The sequence below is a fragment of the Podarcis liolepis genome, assembly GCF_965112155.1.
Source record: "Podarcis liolepis genome assembly, chromosome: 16".
Lineage (NCBI taxonomy): Eukaryota > Metazoa > Chordata > Lepidosauria > Squamata > Lacertidae > Podarcis > Podarcis liolepis.
Window position 1 is genome coordinate 12,948,425 of NC_139567.1, and position 13,181 is coordinate 12,961,605.

A 13,181-nucleotide genomic window follows, 5' to 3' on the forward strand; every position below is an offset into this window, starting at 1 on the left:
TTTGTTTTAGTATTTTAAAAATGCAAATAAAATTGGAATGCCTGGGAAGAAGGCTAGTACTGCATATCAGTATAACACTGTTAGAAACTGAGATATGAAAGCTAGGAGCTAAATGGCACCTTAAACCTAGGTTATGAGCGCAACGATGGACTGTCAAGGCATATTTTTTTAATAGCAAGAATCCTTCTTCCTACCCACCCCCCTAATATTCTTAAGAGGGTCTCTTCTCCAGTCTTCAGAGAGTAGCTGGAAGTAGGGAGACAGAAAAAGATCCTCCTTTCCTTCCACTATGCAGTTTTAATCTGAAATCTTTGGCGCAGTACTGCGCCCAGAGCTCAGAAACTGCGCGCGCAAATGAAATTCCCTGTTGTAAAATGTGCCTAGAACAATGGGAGTTTCAAACACTGCAGTGAAATCAATAAATAAGAATGTATAAAAAGTGGTAGTTTCAATGAAGGCTGCAGTCATAAGCTTTTATGAAAACCCATTTAATTAATAAATTTATTATAGGTATGTTTAATAACAGCTACTAATCGGTTTATTATCCCCCTCCCATCTTCCTAAAATAAATTAATATAGCATGGTTTAAATCTGAACAGACAAGTATATGCATGTCTACTTAGAAGTAAGTCTCACTAAGTTCAATGGGCTGACAGCAACTGAGTTGTCTGTTGTCTGGCTATGCATATCTTACTCCCTCGCTCCCATAACTTCTGGATTTGGGTCATTTTACACTCCAAGAGCAGAAAGGGTGGAGTTAGGTACAGCAACTAAATCTGAGGTGTGTGATATCCCTGATACTATTCATGATAAATATGGACACTTGACACAGAAAAGGCAACCAGATGAATACAAATCTCCACAGGCCACAAGGGGGAAGGGGATTAAATGAATGCTGTTTCAAAATGTTATGGAAAGGCAGGAATGTGGAAAATTTCCTCATCAAAATCCAATACCATCTGCTGTAGGTCACTGTAACACTCTGAACGCAACCATTAAGAACATATGTTTAAGCAAGCTTTATGCTACTGTGTGCACAAGTACTACCTGAGAGATAAGTGAGACAGAAAGAGAGTGACTTGCTAAAGTCATGCAGAGAGATCCCATAGTTATGCAGGCATTTGAACCTGCTCACCTTGGGCAACTAGATGGCTTGTGTGCAACACCAATATGAAATGCTTTAATTGTTTGTTCTGAACATTTGTATACCGCTATTCTTTAAAAAAAGTATCACAGTGGTTTACAACAGTGATACATAAAAAATACACAAAATTACGGTAAAAAACAACAACAGAGAACAGTTAACTATTACAGAAATATGTATGTGTAACAGCCAGCATAAGCCTCATGGAATAGAAAAAAATTCAGCAAGCATTTAAAACAGGCGTCAGCAACCTTTTTCAGCCGTGGGCCGGTCCACTGTCCCTCAGACCTTGTGGGGCGCCAGACAACATTTTTTTGGGGATGAACGAATTCCTGTGCCCCACAAATAACCCAGAGATGCATTTTAAATAACATTTAAATAAATTACATTCTACTCATGTAAAAACACGCTGATTCCCGGACCGTCCACAGGCCTGATTGAGAAGGTAATTGGGCCACATCTGGCCTTAGGTTCCCTACCCCTGATTTAAAAGCTGAAAAAGAAGGTACCTCTACTGGCAGAGTATTCCACAAGTATTCCAGTGACACAAAAGGCTTCTTGTTACTATCAAATGAGCCTCATCAACTTAGGAAACAACTAATGATCCCCCTGCAGATTATCTCAGGGATCAGTCTGGAATGTAAGGGTTCAGGTGGTCCCTAAGGTAAATTAATACAAGGACCCAGAACCTGACTTAGTAGCAGATTGGCCGCAATGCTAATGTTTTAACTATGCTGTCACATGCTATCAGCCACATCCCCGGCTGCAGCTTCCACACAAGACCCAGGGCAGCACCACATAGAGCACACTGTAGTAATCTAGCCTAGAAATTACAAATGCATGGACTGTAGTGGTTATGCTATCCCTGTTCAGGAACAAATATGCCTATTTTCATTTGTTAAACGTGAGATATCTATATAACCCAGCAACAATGTTATGCCATTATTTATGCTCTGAATTAAAGTTGATGAGCAACAAACTCGCTTCCAAGTTTATTTCACTGTTCTAAAACAAGGAAGGAATCAAGCAGTCAACACTCCATTTATACATATTACAAATATGATATTGTCCACCCTGCCCCAAATTTGGAAATCACTATGCATGTAGTAATCATACGTATCAAGGTGTACTGCTCTGATTATGTGACTCCCAATCCCAAGACACTTGTTTGTCCCACTCTTTATTGGCATTTGAACATCTTGTAAAAAAAAACCTGCTATTTTTTTCATGCCTTTGCTATTGTGATTATCTGTCCCTCCTACTAGTGCTCTGATGGTGACCATATGTTGCTTTAAAGCTTACTTTGTTGCTGTAACTTCATTCCTAACCTTGTTTGATTTTAATAGTATATTAATATTTACCACTTTGAGAACCTTCAGTTCTCAAAGTGGTAAATATAAATTTAAATTAAAAACAGAGTCAGGCACTAAAGATAAACCAAACTCTAGAGATAAAGGGTGTACCAAACACTTTTTACAACCTTGAATCACAGATGTGCACTAGTAAAAAATTTTTTCTAGATTCTACAAGTCACAACACTTTCCTGGAAAAAGGTTTAATTTAAAGCAACAGGTAAAGTGTTCCACTGATTCACTATGACTAGACTAGGGTGTTTTGTTTTTCGAGTCAAGTTTCAGCATGAGCTAGTAGGAACAAAAATATGCCAACTTGCCACAAAGCACCATTTCATGTTTCATCAAACACCACAACCATTTGAAGGAACTCTTGAACTTTTCCAGGGAGTTTATTTCACAGAAACTTAGAATCATAGAACTGTAGAGTTGGAAGGGACCATGTGGGACACCTAGTCCAACCCCCTGCAATGCAGGAATCTTATACCCAACGCAGGAATCTTTTACCCAATGCAGGAATCTTTTACCCAACGTAGGTCTCAAACCCACAATCCTGAGACAAATTCTCTGTGTGCAAGTTATTGTGAAACAAAGTACAATGGTGGCTTATTTCTGCAAGTATTAAATCCACATAAATCCATCTACTACTGAAATTTAAAGTCACTATGAAAATCTTGTGTCTTGCAACATGAACCAGGATTATTATAGCTCACAAGTAGAAGGCTACAAACAACTGCTACAACACTAAATAAAAAAGGACAGAACCAAATGCAAAAGAGCAGAGAAAGAGGGAAACCTCAAAATAGTACAGGGTAAAGGAGAGAACTCAAGTAAAACAGTAAACTGTCCAGTGAGTATCAATATAAACTCTCCTCAGAGGCATTATAATTCACCTTAAACTAAATTTACACCCCCAAGGAATGTTTCAACAAAATAATGTAGTAAATTGTCCATTTACTTTTTTATTAGAGTTCACTACATTTTTCCAGTCCCATTTTGAGTCTTTCTTTATGCCATACAGAATGGTAACAGAAAACTTTGAAGAGTTTTTTGCAACCCTTAAAAAAATATTGATTTAACTTAGAAATTATGACCACTGATTATGACCACCGACCAATGAATACATATTTTAATGTATTTCCTTGCTCCTGACTTTTCAACATTTCTATTACAGTTTAATTCTTGGAAACTATAAAGGCTAAGAAAAGTTGGGCAACTCATCATTGTAAGGCTCCGTGGGTCACATAGCTAAAAAAACTGTACACATTTTGCTGACATGCTGCCAACCTGATTACACAGTTGTGTAAGAAATTCTAATTATAGTGTGATGCCTAGAGAGAAATACTTTTCTCCTCTGAAAAACCCAAAAACTGTACATGTTTCGAAGCTAGATAGCGGCCACCACCCATTTATCTGAGCCACACTTCAATTGGTAAGCCTTTTACATTTTGCCTTGAGGTCTATAAATTTTCATTCTTGAACTCAACTCATAGGTCAACTAAATTACACATCTGCAAGCTATAGAAGGAATAGGGTAGGGCAGGATTTTCAACTGTTTTAATTATTCAATTGTTATAACGAGACACACAAAAAAGCAGCTTTGTTCTAAAACTTGGCATGCATATGGCCCTGACTATGTAATGCACACTGAACCATGTCGAACACATCTGGTTCTTAGGTATGGCCAATGACAGTCTAATGGAACTTGCACATGGAATACAGATGCGGCCTAGAGATATAATAGAACCATCTACCCTCTGACCTAAAAGCATGATTTTCTGTATATTATTCAACATTCCAAAACATTCTGACTAAAGTGTGTCACAAGAATGGAGTAGAACACACAAGGTATGCAATGCCAGAAGTGCATAAACAACCCAGTAAAAGTCCACACATCTCAAGAAAGCAAATCAAGCACGGCAGTACAGGTAACTGCAACTTGTGTGCATTTAACTTGAACACATCCAGCTTTATGTGCTTGACTAAAAAATAAATGAGTGGACGGAAATGGAATAGGTGTCTAGGGAAAAAGGCTTTGGCAATCTTACACACCCACTCAACCCAATGTGTTTTGACTATATACGATTTTTACTTTATGCGCTGTCCCTGGAGCGTAACCCCTGCGTAAGTGGAGAGTTGCCTGTACAGAAGAAGAAACCCAAGTAGACTGTTGGTGCATTTTCAGTGAGGAAATTCTTTTAGCTTTACAGTGCCTTACTCCATTCACTAGTGTAAGCAATCAGTAGTTAAGATACTTTGCATTCAAAAAGAAAGAAAGCTACTAACGTGTACGACAAGAACTAGGTTTGAATCCAAATACGATCCCTCAAGTAGTCTCAAATTCAATCGCATAGAGAGAAAAGTAAGATGAGCCAACGTAGAGGCCTGAAGACCTATTAATTTGGTTTGAAAGACTAGAAAAATGACATTAAAGATGATTCAGATATGATGAAGGAAGAACAAGTGTAGAGATCTGACATTTCATTCCATCACAATGCTCAGATGCCTCAACACTGTTCTTTTGGGAAATTCTAAAACTTAAATGACAGGAAGAGACACTCACACAAGAATGTAAAAAGAGACTGCTGGATCAGGCCAGTGGCCCATCTACTTCAGCAGCCTGTTCTCACACTGACCAACCAGATGTGTATAGAAAACCCACCAGCAGGATCTGAGCACAACATCACTCTCCCCTCCTGTGGTTTCCAACTTTGAAGGCAGAACATATCCATCAGGGTTATTATTATTTATTATTATTGCTTACATTTATATACCACCTTTATCTTCCAAGGATCTCAAGGTGGTGTACATGGTTCTCCCCCCCCCCCATGTCATCCTCACAACAATTCTGTGAGGTAGGTTAGGCTAAGATAGACCATCCAGTGAGTTTCATGGCTGAGTGGGGATTCAAATCCTGCTCTCCCAGGTCCTGATTGCAACACTCTAACCATTACACCACACTGTTTAGTATCCATTTTGGCTAAAGAATAATTGTGTTCTGCTATTAAGTATCCACCAGTCATTAAGCACTTGTACAAAGGTATCTCAACTCTACTCTAAAATAACTAATAATTTAATTTTCAACTGTACTTACACTGACATTGTCAAGAAACTATGGCAACTCTATAAAATACAGGCCAAAAGTACGCCAGCTTATCAAGTGTTATTTTCTGTTGCAACTTGTACTATAGATACTATTTGTGATCCATAAAAGGAACATATATCTATTAAATCCACACCTGCAGCTACAATTTATAGCCACCCAGTCATCTACTACTGTCTTACATCATAGGTAATTAGAATTCACTGAATTCATGGCCACAGGGAAAATACAAGTCCCATGAATGGGAACACAAAGCAAACACGAGTTCCACAGAATTTCAACCAGCATATGGGAGAGACGAATTAAATCTGACTCAATACGGAGTAAGAAAGGAGCAACTGTTAAGTTTTGACTTCATGTTATTTATTCTATACTTCACTGACATTTTCACCAAACTCAGTCTTGCTTGCATTTTGCTGGCATATATACTAGATTCAAATGAACTGGTGGGCCACACTTTTTAACCTCCTGTAATTCTTTCAGGTTTTGGGAAACCAAAACCCAATGCAAATTTCCAGGTAACTCAGCAGAAGATTCCATGAGGAAATCAAGCTTTAATGTTCCAAAATGTATCTCAACAGCTTTATCAGATCACAGAACAGCAGATTTACAACAGTATCATTTCAGTATTCCTTCAACAATGCAGCAGTCTTATTAGAAAGATTTCTTGGATTGAAGGCTACAGCTATTCTAAAATTTACATGGTATCAACATTGTTTGAACAGCCCCTGATTTATAGGATATAATGCCAGAAATAAATCCACTTAGTGGTAGGCAAGTCTTGCACCAGCAGTCAAATGCTTTATAACTTCTGTGATTGCTAAATGGGGATTTGAAGAATTAAATTAAGGATTTGTGATTATTTGCTTTTTAATAATTTCTAAGATTGTAGCCTCAGGTATTCAAGCAACAACTTGATTGTTTTATTTAGAGCATAGGCAAAAAACAAAGTCTTGCAGCATCTTTAAAATTAATTTATTATGGCACATGCTTTCAAGGACTAAAGTCCACTTTATCTGATGTATGGAATATGATGCTGAATGAGTAGCTACAATATAGTACACATGACTATAAAGAGACAAAACATTAGCTGTCAGATGAGCAGAAAATGAAATGTAAGAAACACAGATGGTGAAAAATGTATTAACGCTTAACTATATGTAAAAGAATTACAATGAGCAACATTGCTTTGTGAACAGTAACATACACATCCTGGCATTGCAAGTTAATCAACACTTCTCTTTGTTCAAGAACTGTCAACTTAAGGTCAGTAACAGAGTATTCTGTGGTAGTGAAATGTTCTCCAATGGAATATTGTCCTTTTTGATGTAATATTTGTGTTTTCTCTCTCTTTCTTTGCATAGAGGCTACTGACCTGGTTGCCCTATGCTGCATAGAATGCAGAAGGCCATTACTGGCAGATGATGCTGTTTATCATACTGGAAGACAAGCAGGTGAATAAACCCTTGATATTGTGGTTAACATTATTAGGTCCTTTAATACCTATTTTATTGCATCTGTATCTGAGCTTGTTGCAGTGTCTGATCCTTGCATTTGTGCCTCTGTTATGTGGGCTGTTGGCAATGGTGAGCAGCTGATTCAGGTTAGGGGGACTGCCGGTGAATCAAGACATGCCTACTGCCAAACTGCAAAATATAGTTGCAATGGATGATGGGTTGGAATAGTCTTAGCTGGGAGGTATAAGGGACAAAAAGTGGTGTTCTGACACCTTCTCCATATCTGTCCAGTACAGCACAGGGTTTCATAGAATGCTGGAAGAAAGAAGTTCCATAGGCAGGAAGAGGCTGCTGACCTCCCTCACTTTCAATCACAGAGAGCACCACCAGGAAGCTGACACTGGATTCCAAGACTTATTCTTCTAATAGCTCAATTTAGGACCCTAGAGGCCCACACCCAATGCATTGGCTGGTCCAGAATACGCAAATGTGCCCACAGTTACTAAATAGTAGACTGAGAGAAAATTTCTCCTCACTTTTCCTGATACATGGCCTCCATCATCCATGTTTATCTCCCATATCTGTCTGCCTAACTTATTCCATCACCCTCCCTTACTGATATGTCACCTGACTGCATCATGCTTTCTCTTGTGCCAACATCATGCTTCCTGCATATATGCTGTGAGGGGTGAGGAGAATATGTTCACTGCCTATACTGCCAACAAAGGGCTCAGGTAGAAAGACAGGGATGACAATCACCACTTCTCTTCCCCACTTCTCTTCCTTTACACTCAACAAACTTGCAGAATCAGAACCCGCTGCCTTCTCACTTCTAAGATCACATACATTTCCTGCCTGGTTATGACTGTCTTAGAGATGCCAGACCTCAATGGACTTGTCATAAAATCACAACCCCATTGTTGAAGCAGTGAGGTAAGTAGACCCTCAGTGCACTGTACATCTCTGCCTCATATGCATCCTCAATGCCCAGCAGATTACCTAGAGTCCACCCCTGATTTTTCAGCACAGCTGTCTTCTACACACTCTCTGCACAGCTTACTTACACCAATTCCCTGCTTTGTCACTTGCCACCTACTTTTCTATGGATACAAACATACAAGCAGCCCTGCTGGATCAGACCAAAGGTCCGTCTAATCCAGCATGCTGTTTTCTCAGTGGCCACTAATTTCTAAAACCTTAATGTCAGCCTTTCCCAACCTGCTGCCCACCAGATATTGTTGGACTTAATTCCCATCAGCCTCAGCCAGCTGGAGTTGTCTAAAACATATGGAGAGCACTAGGTTGGGGAAGACTCATCAAGACAGCTGTAGAAAGTAGACTTATGTAAACCCTACATGTAGCAAGAAAAACCATTTTCAGTAGAGACAGAGAAAGTTACCTGCTATTTACTGATACGTTTTTCTTGAGCATAATGAACCATCAAAAACTGACCACACAAAACATAGATTGGAATACTCACTTATGACACATTTCTAAGGCAGACATCAGTACTACATAAAATGCCCCAGGCTACTTTAAGATAGTTTACTTTACATTAAAAGAACAGACTTGGCTGCAATGCTAAGATACAATTACATTTTAAAAACTGTGCCCTTTCTTCAAGTCACTATCCAAACTTGTTTCTGTGGTTTTCAATTCATAGTTTTATTGTGCCAATAACTTGACATGGACTGACTGCCCACTAGTTTTCACAAGCTTTATTCTCCTAATGTACAGAATACAGTGCATTATTTTTTGTACTTTGATAACAAATGCATGTGTGTGCAATTCGTGCTTTGGTGAACCCATTCCAAAAGAGAAAGCTGAAATCAAGAATCTTGAATTTACATTCTAACAGACAGATAGTAGTGCTTGTATGACTCCCAAATTACTGTTTTCTCTGTTTCCCTAAAGTTATAGCTGTTGTACTATCAAACATGAAAAGTGTCTACTACTCTAAAGTTTCCTGAACAGGTACTGTATTCACAAATAGTGCTGCCTTTGCAGCTGACCAGCAGAGGGAGTACGTCACAGCCAATGTTCTGCATAGCTGAAAAGAATTTTGTAAACATCACAAACTAGATAATTTTACTAAACAGAAATAGAGAAGATCAATGTTTGCAGATCATGAGCAGAAAATGCCAACTTCTCAGAATAAAAACTGTGTTGGAAATAAAATCTTACTTTCAAATGTTAGGACTACAGGAGAGATTCAGTTGTAATCCTAAAATATTAGCTCTTGTGTCAATCAATATAATACCATTTTATAATTTTCCCACTGTTTTGTGCTTTTACCAGGCTGACATTTAAGCTATTTATTATACTTGTTAGCCCACATCATACCTAATTATGCTTAAATGAAACTTACAAACAAATAATATTCCAATCTTACTTCAGAAGTATATTTCATGCAACCGATTGAATTACGTAAATCTAAGGAACTCCTTACATTTTTCTTCCCCCTTCATATGCTCTATTTTAAAATATCCAAATGATAAACTAGAAATGCTACTGGAAATGTTTGTCAGTGCAACTACTAAAATTGGAATCCAAACTCAGACAGTACCAGAGACAATCTTAGCCAATACTGATGTTCAGTGCTTTTTCCTGGGGTGATGCATGCCCTTTAACATTTTGCAAATCTTTGTACTTTTGTCCATTTACTGTATTTATTTTTCCCCATTTGAACTATAAAATGGTGATTTTCTTGAGTCAAAATGAGAGTACCCCTAAACATTTCTTTAGAAGAAGAAAAAGCATTGCTGGTGCTGTAAATCAAATCATTACAATTTCCACATTTAATGTACATACACAAATAACAACAGAAAATCTAAACCCTGAAATTAGCACACCCTCCAAGAATCATGTTAAAGAATAAGCTTCGCTTCCTAAACCTTTTCAATTAAAAATAATGTTTAAAAATTGGAGCAGGTAGAGGAGAGTATGTATTTAGAGAAGGGATTGTCATCCTTAAAAGTAAGCCACATTACACAAGACTACCTATGCAGTCTTTGTGATTATGTTCAAGGTGCAATCTTCAGTTGCTAAGTACCTTAGTTGTTTTAATGAAGTATGTCTAAAAAATAGACATAAATTCCATGTACAAATTGTAAATGGAAACAATGGACCACATAAGAAATATACCATTCAATATAGAAATATGGTAATCACCAAATGATCAAACATGTATAGTGCAATCCATATATATTCTTGCATACAAATCATATACCACTTGCATATGTTATCAAAAAATTAAGATAAAAAGATAATGAACACAAACTTGGATCTATTGAGAAATACTTCAATTACCAGTATTTTTCCTGTGGGGGAAGATGAAAAGTATACAAATAAAAAGTTAATTACCAAGAATCTGTTACTTATTCAGACCTTTAAAAAAAATCAGTGTGATCAAAATAGTGCTCTAGAGGCTTCTCTCAGCAAAAATCTGTGCTTTAAACAGTACCACAAATATGATTAAAAATAATTTAAAAACCAAATTTATATTAACTGGCAAATAAAAAGTACACACCATTGCCTGTTATATTCCATCTTTTTATAAAGACTCACCCACTCCACAAGTCTAAGTGCTTGCACTGATAATGCTTTGCCACCGGTTTGCTTCTTCAGACTGAGAAATAAGTGATGGTTTCAATAATAAGGGTGGTTGAACTAATTTCAGTGCCTTAAGTAAAGTACAGTTCTCTTTAAACATCAGTGTCTAACTATTCGTATTCTTTGGGGCTGGGCTTTTCTCTCACTAGATAAGCTGTTAAGTCATGCCTTGATTTTAGATCTGCCAACATACAGATTCTTCTGGTGTAGCCTCCCCCACTCATCATCAAGAGTGATATACTTCTTGTTCTATTTTCCCCACCCCCACCCGTATTACAAAAAAAGGCACTGCAGGGCAGAAATTCCTCAGGTGCTTGCTAATGGAATTCCCAGGGTCTATGAACCGCTTCGGGGATCAAGAGATCTCATAGCCCCTGCTGGGGTAAGAAGCAACGAGTCTGTTCCATTTAATCAAATACAGAATGAATTTTCAGCCCTATTCACTAGGTTGTCTCCAGGGCTCCAAAAAAGCACCAGGGAGCAAGAATCACACTAATGTGGCTCTTTCAGGCAGATATAATTAGTTTGATTTTAAAGAGTCACATTAATATCACCTCAGTACTATTACCCAGATTGTGCGTGACAGCGATACTGTACATCGCAAGGCTGAAAAAGGGAACTAAGGAAATATAAAAAGAATCATACAAAATGCTACATATTCTACAAAGGGATGTTTCCTATTATTGCATGCTGCATGGTTTCATTTTAACAGCAAGACATTCATGCTTAACTCTTTGAGCATGAAAACAAGCTAGCAGTGATTAACTTTTCCTTTAGATTTTTAACTTTAAAAATGAAATCTCTTTGTACATGACACTGAGGTTGCTGAATACTATGAGTTTTGAAATTCATGAGATATAACGAATGCCAAATGGCCCTGGGAGATAACTTTTATGGCTAAAAGTCAAGGGATATTTCACAGTTAGATAACATTAACATTTAAAATAATATTGCCTTAAATCCTGTTTAAAATGCGCTGCAGACAGACTACAACCATTATTACTTGTGAAAGGAAACTGTCAGATAATAGGTCATAATGAACTAGATTCAACCCCTAGTTTATGTACATGCTATAACTAAAAAGAAACACTTGCCCGGCAAAAAATGTAAAAATACATCAAAATAGGTCTGCGTGTTTTTTATCCATCATGGAAAAACATCAGATTATAGGCCTCCTAAATTGAGTTCAGTACCAAGTCCTCTCTCACTTTGACAGTAAAAGGAGTACAACAGTCTTTGCTGTGGTACATAGAAAACTCATTCTGTACTGTTTTGCTGACCTGGCTGTCTAAACAATCAATTTAATTCACTTGAAAGTCAAACCACCTGCTAGACTGGGCAAGGATTATGAAACCTACAAACTAAAGCAACATGATCCAACTCTTTACTGTGTCCTTTTTGAGAAAACTAAATGACACTGTAGAGTTCTTTTCACAGGAAAAATAATATTTGAATACAAAGTTTTAAAACCAGCCAAACCTCTGTTAAGAGTGATACAGGGTTAAAATCACAGCTGATCTCCTTTTGACACAAACACAAGTGTTTTGACAGAGAATCATAAATACTCTGCTTAGAAATCAATAGAGATAGCCTCCAGGAACAGCAGATTGAGGCATCAATCTCCTGCGAGTTTGGTTAATTAAGATGCTGAAAGAACTTAATGCTAAGAATTCTCTTATGTAAACCCACAAGTCACAGCGAATTATGTTCCTGATTAAGTAAGCAAACTGTTCCTCTGAAATTAGGTACAGTACAGAGAAACAAACTTTTCCTATTTTATAATATCTTTCTTCCACACAACTCATTTGGACACTATGCAATTTTAACATGTGCATAACAGATAGCGGCAATGCAGGCTGCTCCTGGTAAGAATGCTTTCTAGTTGAGCAGCAGTTAACAACAGTTAATTTAAACTTCCAGACAAAATGTGATGTTTCATCTCAACCCAAATGAGAAGAACTCCCAACATGTAGCTGCTATAAATACTTTTTAAGAAAAACAAGATGCAGCTTACAGTTTCATGTTCATAAAGAGATGTGCCAGAACTTAAAACAGTTTGAAGTTGACAACCAAGCTTCTCAATCACATTTCCCATTGAAGTGCCAGGAACTGCTTTTGGCTCTATCAAAAGCAAGTTTCTGATCAAGACAGCATCAGAAGACTGCAGACATGGCAGCTGCTTAGGATCCAATTATCTGCTTCTATGGGATTTGGTCATGGATATACAGCTTCCATGCCTTAACCAGAAGGAACAGAATACCTTCCAGTTCACACAGGTAATCACAGGTATTCTTCCTTCCACATGTAGACACTAGAGCTTTTGAAACTCCATCATAAATGACAGGAACACAATCAGGTAAGGTTATCCCTGACTGCAAAGTCAGGTAACAAAAAGTAGGCAGAAGCATTTTTTGACATTAAAGGAAGTCCAGGATATGGGGGCAGAAGACATAAAAAGTGATGTCTTGTACTAGGCTAACTTATTTTAAAGTAAAGTAATCAAGTGCAAGAGG

General features: G+C 37.6%; 1 protein-coding gene and 1 long non-coding RNA gene across 6 annotated transcripts in view; one reads left to right on the forward strand and one right to left on the reverse strand.

Annotated features, from left to right (window-relative positions):
• Positions 1-13,181, reverse strand: part of CDON (cell adhesion associated, oncogene regulated) — a 119,006-nt gene that overhangs the window by 44,008 nt on the left and 61,817 nt on the right. Inside the window, exon 1 of one of the 5 annotated variants that reach the window (XM_083480361.1) lies at positions 10,624-10,789. The exons of the other annotated variants lie outside the window; for them this stretch is intronic. The gene's annotated coding sequence lies outside the window, so the exon portion shown is untranslated. Of the gene's footprint in view, positions 1-10,623; positions 10,790-13,181 lie in introns of those variants that run through there. 5 annotated transcript variants of the gene reach the window in all.
• Positions 1,272-7,081, forward strand: LOC310695851. The gene is made up of 2 exons (XR_014520295.1): positions 1,272-4,424; positions 6,966-7,081. It is a non-coding gene; the product is annotated as an uncharacterized lncRNA (long non-coding RNA).